Source organism: Parasteatoda tepidariorum, chromosome 3, assembly GCF_982258835.1.
Source record: "Parasteatoda tepidariorum strain Cologne lab strain chromosome 3, Ptep-v5.0, whole genome shotgun sequence".
Classification (NCBI taxonomy): domain Eukaryota; kingdom Metazoa; phylum Arthropoda; class Arachnida; order Araneae; family Theridiidae; genus Parasteatoda; species Parasteatoda tepidariorum.
Genome location: NC_141757.1, coordinates 78,168,571 through 78,180,747, shown reverse-complemented (window position 1 = coordinate 78,180,747; position 12,177 = coordinate 78,168,571). Strand labels below are relative to the sequence as shown.

The following is a 12,177-nucleotide window of genomic DNA, read 5'->3' as shown; positions in this document are numbered from 1 at the left end:
TTTTACTAGCTCTGAGCGAGCACGTGCTAAATGACTAGATGCATCCTAAACAGTAAGAAATATCAAATTAATGAAATTGTAGAACGAAGTTAACAATCAAAACTAAATAATGGTTGCGTTTTTTTTTATTTTTAAGTTCACATAACTATTAAACTTTCCATCGAGTCAATCATTCTCGGTGTTTCTAATTCAGACATCGAACTATTATTTCGCTGACGGAAGATAATTTTGAGATTTTAAACAAATATTGGTCACATAAATAATAAATAGTTTTAAAAATAAAGCAAAATTAAAGACAGAAATTATATTTATTTAAGATAATAATAAGCTTTATATACAACATACCCTAAATGTCCTTTATATCCTAAAACATTTAAAGTATTTTTGCATGTATTGATAAAATCTGCAGATGACTTTCAGAAAAATTTAGAGACATTGTGAAAAAAATTGTGTGACTTGCAAATCGACCAATCAATACGGAGCAAACAAACATACGCATCGGGTGAAACGAGAAATTAAATAGTACGCCGATCCTTTTCCTTTTCAATTGATAGAAGAAAATAGAACGAATATGACAGCTGGAGAAATTAATGTTTAAACGAAAGCCTCCATAACTGTGCACCTGAATTCAAGTTATTCGAAAGAAAAACAGTAAATAAACAACTTCTGTTTATTTAATAAAAATTAATAAGTTGCTCAGAAAGGAAATAAAATTTCAAATATCTTGAAAATTCAAAACCTATAAAGGTTAACTTAATTTTATAAAAAATTTAAGGAAGGATCATTTTTTAATTATTTTCTCATTTAAATTTAATGTTAAAGTGAGAAAAAAAAATGAAAAAAAAAAAAAAATGAAAGAAATTATTAAAAGTGAATACTTCGGTAGGCAACAAAACTTGTTTTCAAATATAAACTTCTCAATAGTTTTAAACATTTGAATGTATTGAACATAAAGCGCTTTTACAAAAAAATAAAAACCTGAAAAAAAAGGGAAGAAAATATGGAGAAGGGAGAATATTTTAATAAGAAAACAATGCTGTGGTGGAAGATTGTTCCATCTTTTATTCTTATGATTTTCTTAATTATTGTTTTCCGCAGACATTTTTAAACAGAAAAAAGAAAAGAAAAAGAGATTTATTGCTGAAACTCGTGTTTAAACTAAGTAAAACTTTAAAAAAATTGATAAACAAATTCGTAATTTACAGGCTTGTAGTAATGCGAACTAAAAAAATAGCAACAACAAACTTAAAATTGTTACTGTTTAGTGATTTTTATTAAGGAATTATTTAAATTAAGTCCAAAAGAATTTCTATGCAAATTGGAATTTATATGTAAATTGGAATTTATATGTAAATTTTCATACACATATGTAATTGGTCATAAAAATATTTTATTAAAATTTATAAATTTCAGTTTTTAAAAGTTTTATAAAATATAATCTTCATTATGATCCTTAACAATATCTTAGTTTTTCTTTCCATTTTTAAATGAAAAATTCAGCTAATCCATATAAACTCATAAAATAAAGCCCCCTTACAACAGCTCAAAGGGGTGATGGAGGTTAAGGCTACACGATATCGAACCCAATGGCACATTGGTGGCAGGGTAGTTAGCAGTGCACATTGGCAATCTTAAATTTCCAGGCAATGGATGAATGGTACAATCAGAACCCATTGGTACCAAACTTGTATCCATCAATCTGAAGTTAGATGAACTTAGTCTCTCTAGTTGGAATAAAATCCTAGTGCTTCACAGTAACAGCTTATTGCTTCAATCACTGTGCCGCTGCTGCTCAAGAAAACCTTATTGACCCTTTAACACAGATGGGACAACAGTGTTCCTTTCATATATTACTTTCCTGATGCTCTAATTACAAGCAAAAATATATTTTATTCATAAAAAACAGTCTAATAGTTATTAAAAAAATTTGTTAGATTATCAGAATTATATTTGTACTAAAATATAAAATCCAAAAAAAGTAATTCAAATTTTTAATTCACGTTCAAAAATTTATCAATGATTGATTTCGAAAATTAAAGAAACTTCAAAGATAAACAATTGTTTCTTTTAGATCTAAATAACTGCAAATAAGTGCAAATTTGAAAAATTATTGCGTGGAAGTGAGCAGTATTTAGAAGATACCTTTAACACAGAAAAAAACACCAGTAATTCATGACCATAAATTATTAAAATGCTTAATATATTATTTTTTCTCTCATTTTGACCTAAATTAATACAAAATAACGAAAAAAGTGAAAATTATGTTCTATAAAAATTCTTCGTTAAAGAGTTAATGAATAAATTTTAATACCTACACAATTGCAACAGAGTTAGCAAAAAATATTTAATATAAGAAAATTGCAACAAAAATTAACAAAAAACAGTAACCCCATTCCATTTAAAAAAGCACGTATTTGTAAATATACATACACACCACAATTTTATTTACAAATTATTAAAGCGTACTTCTACAGTACTATACTATAGTAATTTCATGTGTTCTAGTTTGGGTAGTTTCTTCTCTGTAATAGGGGAGCAATAACTGAATTAAAAGAAAAAAAAATTATTTTTCTTTAATCAAATCCCTTGAAAACATACCCCAAATGATGAATTATATTCAATAAATTTTTAATAATTTACTTAATATTGTAGAAGCTTAAGGAGAAACAAAAATTACTTTTAACTAAATAAAACGATTTAATGTAAATAACATTTCTCAAAAAATATTCAACGAATTTTTGAAAAACGTCCCATTGTACATAAAATAAATGGAAACTAAAAAACAAGGTTTGATTGATTGGATTGTACCAATGAACTAATAAATGGTACCAATAGCAAAAAAAAAAAAAAAAAAAAAAACTCTATACAGTGCATAAAGCTACTCATATTTTTCAACCTACCTTTTGTTTGCAAATTTAATTAAACTTTGTTTGAACTCTTGCCCATAAACCACTTAAATATATATATATATATATATATATTTTTTTTTTTTTTTTTTTTTTTTTTTTTTGCCTGTTTGTAACATTTCCTTTTATTTTCTGCTTTCTTATAACTTTTTTATTAGTTAGATTTAAACAAACTAATAAAAGAGTTTTATTAGTTAGTAATAAAAGATTTTTTCTAATAAAAGTTTAGATACAGGCAAGCAAAATACCTATCTATATAGTGCATAACTCAATGACAATACCCAAGGCAACAAAATCAAATGGTGAATGTTTCTATTAATAGAGCAACACTTGAAATTATGTAAAACTTGGGAATTCATAAATCTAAGCACATTATATGAAAAGAAATATAACAATAAATTAATTAAAGTTTATAATTCAGTTATCAAAAAATTTAAGAGTTTATTACTTAATAATTTAGCTTGTAAGCTAAAATTTTTAATAAAATAATAAGAATTTAATAGCATTTATAATAATTTTATAGCCATACAATTATGTTTAGTTTTAATAAATCTGTACAGAAAAAAATACAAATAGAAACAGAGGAGAGATCCATAAAATAAGATAGTAATATATATAGTTAGCTCTGTGTCTGCGAGTCAGCAAGCTGAAGTGCTGATCTCATTAAAATTGAAACTGAAACAAATCTGAGGCTAAATGCAGATAAACCAAAGAACATTATAAACTAAACCTGATGAAAAAATAAATAAAACATATGAAATAAAAGACTACCAGAAAGTTTTTGTGACATGTATTCTACATTTTATCTAAAGAAATTAAATCATTTGAGAGTTTGAAAACAAAGAAAATGCTTGCAAAGATTTGAAAAACCAATGAAATAAAAAAAAAAAGCTCCAGAAGATAACCTTACATGTATAAACAATAATTATAAATGAAATAAGTTATCAAGAAGTGTAAGAAACTTGTGGAACCTATGTTTTCCTAAGATTCAAAAATTAAGAAAGAATTTGGAAGAAAATTTCACAACAAAATTCAATTAAAAATTTTCTTTAGAAATAGCAGGATTCTAAGGGGAAGAGTTTTGTACAGTGATCTACGGCAGAATAGTTGCCACTATTGGGCAGGGGCTTGCAAGAAACAATTAAAAAAAAAAAAAAACACCAGAGAAGGGGTGAATTGTAAAATTCATAGCCACTCCAAGCAAACCATTTAAAAAAAAAAAAAACATTTAACATACACATTAACATATGCTAAAACATAAAAAAAGTTAATTAAAAGTTAATTTATATATGGGTGAACTAACAAACATGTAAATAAAAATAGATTTACTTTTTATTACTTAAATTGCATAGATCTAACAATACAGATCTCATTTATGACTATCATAAAAATTATATTGAAAACTTTTCTTATCAGTGAATATACCACACCATTCGATTCTACATAGTACAATCTAGCTTAAACTAAAATAATCATAGTTTTAAATTGCTCTTAATCATTACAATTGGCAGACTTAAATAAAATGAATCTATATTTTATCAAAACATAAGAGCATCTTTATTTAATTCTATAAAAAATGTCATGTATCAGTAAAAAAAATCAGGGTGTATCTGCACTTATACCTATAATCGCTTTGCTTTAGCAATTTCTGGGCAGTGCTAAGCTAGAAACTAAAAAACAACAACACAGAGGGAGACCAACCAGACAAAGCTCTTCATTGTTTTTCCTTAAATTTTTCAAAACTTAAAACTCTTCGGACCCTTGGCGATTGTTGTGAAAGCGAAAAGGTACCAAAATGGAAAATTCTCAACATTCCATCAAGTTATCCCTAATTAAACTTTATTCCAATTCGTATGCAAGCATTCAGTTTTTCTAGGTTATAATTTTGCATCTCAGTTCGGTACTCGCACATTAAGAAGAAAATCATGGATACCAAGACATGCGACCAATGACGTAAGTGTCAACTGATCGTTTATAAGCAAGATGGCATGCTGAAATTGAGCAAGTTTCCCCACATAAGTTAGAATATTAATTAATGTGAAATTAACTAAACACAGTGCCGTATCGCATATCAAATTTGCTATCTTTTACTTAACTTAGATTCATTATTTATGTATTTTATTGTAATCTTAATATATTTTTATTTTCTGTACCTGGCAACTAGGATACATAACTAGTTTGTTTATATTCTAATTGTGCCATGCCTGTTTTTTTGATACGAAAAAAATAGATAGTAAAAGAATTGAAATCTTTGTTAAAGAATTAATACTTAGCAGGCTTGGCATACTCGAAATAGAATGGAAATAACAGTTCCTAATGTAAACAAATGCCATGTTTCTACAACCAATCAAGATTGAGATACCCATACTCGTCACTGGCATCCTGTTGTGCATTTATTGTTTCTACCACACCAAGGTATTTAAAGAGAAATTTAAAATTACTTTTAAAATCATTCATAAAAGCCTTATAGCAAATATTTTTACATAAATTTGTTATCAATTTATGGAAAAGCTTAAGGGGGTAAGCAGGCTGATAACAAACAATTTAATGTTTCTTTATAATTTAACCATATAACACACATAGCTATATAAAAACGAAACCGCATAGCCATGCAGTTAATTCGTAGAATGGTTATTTAATTAAGAAGTGGTACTTAAGGAAGAGTACTTAATTTTAGTAACCAGAGGAATTTAGAGATTTCTCTTATTTTTTCAATGTTATCTTATAAGCCTTCTTAAAACCTGAAAGCTGGAAACACTATGTATGATTTCAAATAATTTAACTCAAAAATTAAGTGAAAGGGGAAAAAAAACATGTTGACTTCAAACATTCCGATAGGATCCTTCGAAATTTAATCATGAAAAATAAACAAGCTGAAACAATTTAAATGAAAGCTTCTTTTCTACCCATAATTAACCAAGAAGATTATGATGACTACATGAGTAGAAGTAAAAAATTAATTAATCTGCAAAAAAAATAAGCCAACAGTTCAACTTTTGCTAAATGTCATGATGCACTTCAAAAGTAAAAATACCGATATATATAAGAGATTGCAATTGAACTTATCACCCAACACGCAGAAATTGTTCTCCTAAAAATTTGCAAAACAAAATTGAGCTGTTTTGCAATGCAGCTGTAACACACCTGTCACTGAACTATTACATTTCAATTTTATAAAATAAGAGAATTATGATTACCTGTATGATTTAGCAAACGAGTTTGCTAATTGCTCTGTCAACACAGCAAAAGAATATTATAGGACACAACCACTTTAGTACAAAAGATTTAGAGCGGTAGAATATCATAAGCAAATATTAATGTAAACAATATCGGCAAGCGAGCAGAGGAAATTCATTTCCAAAGCCAAAACTTTCTCGATTGACATTGATCTTCTCTAAACAGACAGACGAACGTCGTTCTAGTGACGTAGATTTTCGCCTAAGATTAGAAGGAAGTGAAGGTCCTATCTTCCCGGTGGCAACAAAATTCCAAGAACTTACCCTCTTTCAGGTTTACCTTAGTCGAGTGGTTTATCCCATTATTGGCGAATCTTTAGTGAGCGCAAAAATCTGAAATTTTTTGCCCTGTCTATGATTGGACAGATTTATTACTGTCTCTAGGCTTTAGAACATCTTACGTCGAAGTATCTTGCACACGTGACTGTAATTAACGATGTACTATTTCTTAACTTGGAAATTTTATAGATTCGCAGTTGCACAAAGATATTATTTAGTCTTACTCAATTAAGTCATTTTATTATGATATTGAACACAATAAGATTATATTACTTCACCATTTATGTCTTTTAAAATCACATTAAAAGGTGAATTTTATTAAACATGATTTTAACATTTATATCGCTTGATTGTTATCGTTAAAAAAATTTAAAAATGATGTTAAAATAAATTTAGACTATCATTTAACAAACATTGAAGATGTTTGTTAATTAAGCTTTTAGAAAAACAGTTGTTTATTCATTTATTTTTTTTGAAGGGAAAATATTTATTTTCAGGAAATATTTGCTAGGCAAAAGTATTAATGTTTCATTTTGCTATAAAATTTAACTACGTCAACTTCTCTCAATAGAGTAAAAATCTAAAACACATTATAAATTAATGAAGATTTTTAAAAATAATAAGTGAAAGAAATTAAAAAAACAGCATAATTTTTAAAAGATTTAACTCTGTAAAGCGCTGTAGGCAAGAAAACTTGATTGCGCATAGATTTCCAAAGATTTAAAATCCTTCTCCATCGAGTTTAACAACTAAATTGGATTTAAAATGAAATTCTATCAAATAAAATTTCATTCGGAGGAAAAAAATCTACTGGAAAGAGAAATGTTTGCTTCAACTTGTAAATTTTTAAGGTGCTTTTTATTTCCATAAGTACAATTACAGCTGATTTTTTTCTTCTTCTTTTTCCAAAGAGGAAAAAATCATGTTAATTAAAATCGTTAGCTTTTTAGGAAGAAGTTCTATAATACAAATAACTTAAAATGCTGTCTCCAACTTAGCTGAACCCGGATTTAGCATTAATATTAAGAAAATCTCTGATACAAAAATAAATAAATAAATTCCCAAGATTCGATAGTAACTTTTCCTTCGAAAGTGCATCCCATTTTATTATTTTTATTAAAAAAAAAAAGGTGAAATTGTTAAAAAATACTTTATAATATTGCGAAATTTGGTTTTTTATTTCAAGTTTAAAATTATTCTTTTTTCGAAATCATCCTTATAAATTTTACCATGCTTACTTTAAGAAATGTTTTAAAAGAATTGCCTTATAATATGAAGCTTTTTTCAATCATTTAAAAGTTTCAAATTCTGTAAAAATGCCCTCTGTTAAAAATGTTACAAACCACTGGAGTGAAATTTCCGAAATTCGTCATATATCCTAGAAGAATGAATACAACTTTTTCCAAAAGTAATATTTTAACCTTAAACTGCTCTTTACTATAATTTTCAAAGACCTACCAAAGAAATTACCAAAAGTTTCTCTAGATAACATTAAAAAAGACATTGTCTATTTCTTACTTAGAGACTGTATTTTGTCTTTAAAAAAATCCAAAAGCTTTTCTTTAGCAATTTGATACCATACTTAACTCACTTATTTTGACGAAGAAATAGACTAATCTTGTATTCCTTCACGAAATATTAAAAAGTATTACCTCGAAAGTTTGTTATAAGTCAGTAAAACTCAATTCTGGGTTCCCATTTTTTTAGCAGAACAAAAATTAAGAACTCTTTAGGACTTTTTTTGAAAAAAATTAAGTAATTGTTTTAAAAAACTAAGGGCATTAAATATAGTATAATTGTTCATCCTAAAATTTACATATGCCCCCAGTGACAATGCCAATTTTTGCATTTAAAAAATAAATAAATACTAAGAGAGCAATTTCATCATAATTCAAGCACTGATACCATTGTATTGATTACCAGGAAAATTTCGCGAACCCGAACTCGATTTGTTCGAGTGGGCCTATTTAAAGAAAGAAATTCACATTTTTCCAAGGTGGTGTTTTTTGAAAATTAATTAAACGAGATTAAGCATAATAATTGTCCTTCGAACAATACTTTTTAAAAATTAAAGAAAAATTAACTTGATACATAAATTGGTATATATTCAACTCATTCTAAGAGCATACTAATGTGCCGTTAGTTATAATGGAAAAATGATGTAACCGTCCTTTATAAAACATCCAGGATTCTTAAACCTTGAGAATATTTTTTAATTTATATAAAATAATTGTTGTTGTTAATAAAATTTCCATTACAAGTGCTTAACTTTTAATATGATAACTAATATTGCATTTTTTTCAAATATTTAGACGTATTACAGTGATTTAAATTAAAAATTAAACTACTTCATTAATAAAAAATTATCTATTTTTATGAAGTGAAATTATTATGTAAATTAGGGGTGTGCAACCAGCGGCCTGACAAACCTTAATGTGCGAACAGCTGTAGCAACTTGAACAAAATAAAGAGATCAATTCAAATTTTTTTTTTTTTTTTTTGAAAATAAAAAAAAATAATAATAATTCGAAAATTTATAATAGCGCATCTAGGTTTTTGACTCACCCTATCTCTCTTAATGTAGTTTTTCGATTGCTTTTTTCCGGTGGTTAATGCTATGAATTTACACATAATTTTGAAAATCCCAATATTTTTAATACGACTATATATAATTTCGAATTTTATTTGTCACTTTTGACTATCTTTATGTATGCCGATTTTATGATAAATCCAATGACTTTTCGCTAGTTACTACGCTTTTCTCCGTGATTTAAAAAATCTTGACATTTTTAGTACTACATTTTCACAGCACATGGGTTATGAATCACGCATTAAAATAATGATTTTTTACGTGCTCTAATTGTGACATAAATATAAGAGATGAAACGTTATTTTCTTCTTCCTTTTTTGGCAGTTATTGATGTATTGTGATTTTGATTATCCCGATATTTAAACAAAGATTAGAACTCATGAAATTTGATTCTTTTTTTTCTTCTTCTTTTTAGTTAATTTAAAAAGTACTTACGTATTTTAGCGAAATCGATTCCTTTCCAAAGAGAATAATAATAATAAAGAAATAAAACGAGATATATAAATTTATACTAAGCGCGAATCTCTTATGCAAGGGAACATTTCAATACACTTTCACAATTCTATAGTTTCATGAACATGTGCATGTTTAGCAACACATATCCAACATATTCTTTTTCGTGATCACATGATTTAAAAATCACATGTCGTGATTCGTGCGTTTTTAAAATTATTTTGTTTGATTCTTCTCGTAATTAAGTCACCCATCGTGTGTCGTATTCTGGCGTTTAAAATATCATACACTGTGAATCTTCTCGCAATTTAAAAATCTCGCATCTCGATTTGTGTTTATGCATCGAGTGTTTTATTCACGCTGTTTAAATATCACACATAACAATTCATAAAGTGATTTAAAAATCACACATCGCTACTCGTATTCACACGATTCAAAAATTAGAAAAGGAAGAGCACCATGTGGGACAAATTCCAAAAACTGATTAAGTTATTTGCCTTAAGTTTAAAGCAGATCACAAGATCAGATTCTGCAGAAAGACTGTTTTCCAGAATGAATTGGACTTGTTCTAGAGTTTGTGGAGCAGTCTTTAAAAAAAATTATTAAATTTTCATTTAATATCCCAAAAAAGCTATCAGATGATCAAGTAGATGAAATTATCACAATATTTGAAAATTTGCACATCGCAGGTTAAACCGTAAGAAATTTTTTAAGTCATTTGCTATCTACATGGACCATCTTGTATCATTTATCATCATATGCTGGGAAATCTGTATATCCTTAAATTTTAACAGAAAAAAAAGTTTAATCAAGATGAGTAACGTAATGTTAATTTTAATTAGCTGTTAATATATATGTCTATTAACTGTAAGTAGTAACATGTTAAAAAAGTATTGGTCATAAAGAGTTGTAAACAAGTATCTTAATAGTTTTTTATTATTAAGGAAAATAATTCCTTCAAAATTAATACTTATTTTCTTTTCTCTTATAATTTATTTAAAATGTTTTAAAGTTGGAGTACTAATTTGCCTACTAAATGTTGAATCTTATTATTCCCTGCAAGGCAAGGGTTTTGTTTCAATTTTACATCATTTTTAGTCCTGCAAACTTTCTTTAAATTATTCAACTTGCATTTAATTTATCAATTAGTATATTTAATTTTTTTAAAATTTTAGTTGTATGAACATTACAAATTTTTAATGTTAAATGAACTTTATTATGCAATGTGATGAAACAAAAAAATATGAATTTTCTCATTATTTTTTACTTTATCTGAATTTTTTTGATTCTGTTCTTTCCCTAAGTAATCAGCTTTTAATTTTAAGCACTTAAAGATATTCAATTTTATGCAAACATATTACATAATTAACATGTCTTTCTAAATACTTGGCATGCGTCACTTCAATGGTCAATTTGCTGTGAATGTGGCCCTTCACTCAAAAAGGTTGTGCATCCCTATGCAAATTACTGTACAACTTTTTTCACATCTTCCAAAAAAAAATTTTTTTCCGTCTGTTTATAAAATGTTTCATTTATACGGGTATATAATAAAAGAATTCGTGATGTTACGCATGAGAATTTTCTTAATTATGTCATGCTAAATTAAGCTTCATTCCAAGTAAATACAAGACTCTACTAATATCCAAACACCTTAATTTGTTCTACTTCTTTTTTTACCCACAAGCCCTAATTTTACAATTCATTGCATTAAATATCTTATGAAACTTTATACAGGATAAAAGTACGATTAAGCTTGAGAGGATTTATAATTTTCAAACTAAGATATTTTATCTATTAGTTTTTAATGCTATAGATTAAATAGTCTAAAACGATTTTTCATGGTCAGAAAATTTTTAAGGTTATTTAATTAAAATATAAATTTATTTTTTCATAATTTTCTTGTCACTCTTTTGTAAAATAATTATCTACTATTGTTATGATTCAGTTCATTAAAAATAGTAAGCGATTTAAATATTTTGAAATTATTACTGAATGGCAAATATGCTACATTATTATAATTAGCTATATATAAAATTATTTCCAGCCAAAACTGTTATTAGGAATTATTATCACATATTATAAGTAACATTTTTTACATTTTACTTACATTTACAAACATTTATCTTTTACTTACAGCTGGTACAATGGTGCACCCTAAGCAAAAGGATTAACTAATTTTAATGCAACCATTTTTTACCATAAAGGGTGCCATCTTAATCAAAAGAAAGAATTTATAAAAAGAACCAATATATTAATGAAATGAGATCTCTGGCTGTCTCGCTAAAATGTTTTACTCTTAATGCATGGTCTCATTCCAGGAGATAAAAGAACGAATTGTTGTTTCTAATATTTTTGTAAGACTAAAAAATTGTTTCTATCAACTATAATGATACTGAAATTTGAGGAATTTTTACTAAAATCTTGTACCATAGTAAAATTTAAGCAGTTTTCAAGGACCAAGGGAACCCTGTAAATAACGTTGAATTAGAGCTTCAATAATTAAAAAGAGATTATAGCATAAAACGGTTTTTTTTTATTGGTGTTTATTTAAAATTGAAACAGTTTTTAAAATTTAACAGTTTCGTACACTGGAAATTCGATTACCATTTGAATAATAATAAAAAATGGAATCAATTTGAAATGAATATGAGCTTCTAACAACTTATTTATGTCAAGAAAAAATATTACAGGGGAAAAGTTAATTGATTAATAA

General features: G+C 26.7%; 1 protein-coding gene across 2 annotated transcripts in view; it reads right to left on the bottom strand.

Annotated features, from left to right (window-relative positions):
• Positions 1 to 6,325, bottom strand: part of numb (NUMB endocytic adaptor protein) — a 59,128-nt gene extending 52,803 nt beyond the window's left edge. The window contains exon 1 of one of the 2 annotated variants that reach the window (XM_071181836.2): positions 6,104 to 6,325. The gene's annotated coding sequence lies outside the window, so the exon portion shown is untranslated. Of the gene's footprint in view, positions 1 to 345; positions 370 to 6,103 lie in introns of those variants that run through there. The other variant, XM_071181841.2, reaches the window with a different exon arrangement.
• Between the last annotated feature and the right edge of the window lie 5,852 nt (positions 6,326 to 12,177).